General features: G+C 41.0%; 1 pseudogene; it reads left to right on the top strand.

Moving 5' to 3' along the window:
• Nucleotides 1-2,353: 2,353 nt before the first annotated feature.
• On the top strand, nt 2,354-3,288 carry LOC782668 (60S ribosomal protein L6 pseudogene; annotated as a pseudogene).
• Nucleotides 3,289-4,000: the final 712 nt, after the last annotated feature.

Here is a 4,000-nt window from a genome sequence, read left to right as displayed (position 1 = left end):
TTCTAGTGAGAGCTCAGAAAGAAAAGAGCACAGCTATAGTGAAAGCTTCTATCTTCTTAGAAATACAGAAATAATCATGATAAAATTTTGGGAGAAATATGGTAAAATGTCATTCTGATGAAGTCGCATATGGAAATGGGTACATGCTATTTGACAATGAAGGAAAGGCAGTCCTTATTATGAAGGGGCGAGCGACATGGCTGAATTGTGCTCATGTTCCAGTGTTTTGTTGAAGGCAGAATTTTTTTCAATTAATTTTTATTGGAATATAGTTGATTTACAATGTTGTGTTAGATTCTGCTATAAGTAAAGTGAATCAGTTATACAATTTCATAGATCCATTCTTATTTAGATTCTTTTCCCATATAGGTCATTACAGAATATTGAGGAGAGTTCCCTGTGCTATACAGTACGTTCTTTTTAGCTATCTATTTTATACAGAGTAGTATGTGTATGTCAATCCCAATCTCCCAGCTTATCTCCCTCCCCATGCTTCTCCCCCTGGTAACCATAAGTTTGTTTTCTATATGTGTGACTCTGTTTTGGTTTTATGAACAAGTTTCACTTGTACCATTTTTTATATTCTATGTATAAGCGAAATGAAGATGTGGTACATATATACAATGGCATATCACTTAGCCATTAAAAAGAACAAAATAATGCATCTGCAACAATGTGGATGAAGATAGAGATTGTCATAGTGAGTGAAGTTAAATCAGACAGAGAAGGCAGGACTTTTGAGTGATGAAAAATACAGATTATCTGAGGAGATTTCAGGCAAAGTCTTGAAGGAGTAGTTTATTTCCTCCTGACTGCTCACAGTAAAGTGTGAGAATGGAGGAAGAATTTAATAAGGAATTGTTAAGAACAAAGGAATCAGTACAAAAAGGCTTGAAAAGTTCTCAGACTATCCATATTGCAGAGAATACCAAGGATGTGGCGGAATAATGATTTGATATAAAGTTTAGTTATGGGTATGAACCACAGACTTAATTAGCCACTCCAAGGGAAACACTGCCAATCTGAACTGAAGGGAATACAAATAAGACAAAAAGTGTCCCAGTCAGTTTGGGCTGCTAAAACAGAATACCATAGACTGGGTGTGTTATAAACAAGACAGATTTATTTCTCATAGTTCTAGAGGCCATGAAGTCTAAGATCAAGTCCCTGGCAGATTCAGTGTCTGGTGAGAGCCCACTTCCTCATTCATAGACAGTAACCTCATATGGCAAAAGGGGTGAGGGAGAGCTCTGAGGGCCCTATAAGGACACTAATCTCATCACGAGGGCTCCACCATCATGACCCAATTACCTCCCAAAGCTTCTGCCCTCCAAATACCATCACATTGTGGGTTATTAGGTCTCAATATATGAATTTTGGGGAGAAACAAATATTCTGTGTATAGCACCAGGAAAACTGTCAGACTTCTTAGATCCTACAGGACCACATCAGAGAGCAGTTCAACCGCAAACAAGCAATATTCTTCAAAACAGAGGAAGAGATCCCAAAAGCAATTATCAGGACTCTCTCCTGAGTTTCTAAGGATAGAAACATCACTCAATTTCAACACATGAAAGGGCAGTCACCCTGGAGCTGCGGAGGCTGGGCTTCCTGAAGCTCTGTAGGCTTGACCCCAGGCTGGCAGAATCCTGGAGGCATGACCCCCATCAAGCAGAGACGCAGGGGCAGGACTGCCCCTCCACAGCTCCCTAAGGCAGAGCATTAATCCCAAGAGAACTATTCCCCAAACTTAAGATCTAATGGCATTTTCATTGCTAGGTTTTTGACTCACTTCAGACATGTTATCCCTTTCCTCCTGATTTCTCCCTTCTGAAATAACGATACCTATTCTATTCCTTGGAGAAGGAAATGGCAACCCACTCCAGTGTTCTTGCCTGGAGAATCCCAGGGACGGGGGAGCCTGGTGGGCTGCCGTCTATGGGGTCGCACAGAGTCGGACATGACTGAAGTGACTTAGCATAGCATAGCATAGCATTCTATTCCTGTCCCATCATTGTGTTTTGGATGCACTATATGTTGGAAGTGCATCACTTATCTGGTTTCATAGACTGGAGAGGAAATTTCCCTCGGGATGAATCATCCCTGGAGTCTCTGTCATATCTGATTTACATATACAGTCAGCCATTGGCATCCACGGGTTGTGCCCACAGATTTAACGAACTGAACAACAATCAAAAATTTTTTTCAGAAAGCTTCAAAACCCAAAAATTCAATTTGCTGTGTGGCAGCAATTATTTACATATCACTTATACTATATTTACAAGTTACTGCATAGCATTTACATTGTGTTAGGTATTACAAGTAATCTAGAGATTATTTAAAGTATAAAAGTGCAGCTCTTTCCCATCTTGCAAGATGGCGGGTGAAAAGGCTGAGAAGCCAGATACTAAGGAGAAAAAACCTGAAGCCAAGAAGGCTGATGCTGGCAACAAGGCTAAAAAGGTGGAAAAGGTGAAGAAAGTTAAGAAGGGGAAGCCCCACTGCAGCCGAAATCCTGTCCTGGTCAGAGGAATTGGCAGATATTCCCGATCAGCCATGTACTCCAGAAAGGCCTTGTACAAGAGAAAGTATTCAGCAGCTAAATCCGAGGTCGAAAAGAAAAAGAAGGTTCGTGTTCTTGCTACTGTCACAAAACCAGTTGGTGGAGACAAGAATGGTGGTACCCGAGTGGTCAAACTTCGCAAAATGCCTAGGTATTACCCTACTGAAGATGTGCCTCGAAAACTGTTGAGTCATGGCAAAAAAACCCTTCAGTAAGCATGTGAGGAAGCTGCGTGCCATCATCACTCCTGGGACCATTCTGATCATCCTCACTGGGTGCCACAGAGGCAAGAGGGTCGTTTTCCTGAAGCAGCTGGGCAGTGGCTTGCTACTTGTGACTGGGCCTCTATCCCTCAATCGAGTTCCTCTGCGTAGAACACACCAGAAATTTGTCATTGCCACCTCCACCAAAATCGATATCAGTGATGTGAAAATCCCAGAACATCTCACTGACACTTACTTCAAGAAGAAGAAGCTGCGTAAACCCAGACACCAGGAGGGCGAGATCTTCGATACAGAGAGAGAGAAATACGAGATCACAGAGCAGTGCAAGGTTGATCAGAAAGCTGTGGACTCACAAATTCTGCGAAGAATCAAAGCTGTCCCTCAGCTCCAGGGCTACCTCCGCTCCGTGTTTGCTCTCACAAATGGAATTTATCCTTACAAAGTAGTGTTCTGAACTTCTTGCAAAGAACCTAATTAAATAACTTGTCATTTCCAAAAAAAAATAAAATAAAATAAAGTATATAAGTGCAAGCTATATGCAAACCCTACATCACTTTATATAAGGAAGTTAGACTTTGGTATTTGAGGGAGTCCTGGAAGCAATACCTTCTTGGTTATCAAGGTAATGGCTGTATTTGGATTACACCTGGGACTTTGGACTTAAGAGTTGATACTGGAACCAATTGAGACTTTTAAAGGTGTTGAGATGAAATGAGTATCCTGTGTGTGGGAAGGATATAAATTTTGAAGGGCCAGGAAAGAATGTGAGAGACTGAATGTTCTCCAAAATTCATATGCTAAAACTTTAACCTTCAATATGGTGCTGTTAGTAGGTAAGGCCCCTGGGAGGTCATTAATTGAATAATAAAGACTGGATCCCCTATGATGAGATTAGTGTCTTTGTAAGATGAGAAAGACACCAGAGCTTCCTCTTCCACCATGGAAGGATACGGAAAGAGAGCAGCTTTCCACAAGCCAGAAAGAGGGCCCTATTTTTAAAGAACCAAATTTGCCAGCATCTTGATCTTGGAATTCCCAGACTTCCAGAACTCTGAGAAATAAATATTTGTTCTTTGAGCCACCTGGTCTACAGTGTTTTTTTTTATAGCAGTCCAAGCTAAGGCAAGCTGCATATAGCATGAAATATAACTTCAAACTGGTTGAAACACTTAGGATATTGATTATCTAACGTTAATAGAAATCCAGAAGTATG

This window comes from Bos taurus, chromosome 15, assembly GCF_002263795.3.
Source record: "Bos taurus isolate L1 Dominette 01449 registration number 42190680 breed Hereford chromosome 15, ARS-UCD2.0, whole genome shotgun sequence".
Classification (NCBI taxonomy): domain Eukaryota; kingdom Metazoa; phylum Chordata; class Mammalia; order Artiodactyla; family Bovidae; genus Bos; species Bos taurus.
The sequence above is the reverse complement of the archived record's forward strand: the minus strand, read 5'-3'. Positions and strand labels throughout refer to the sequence as shown.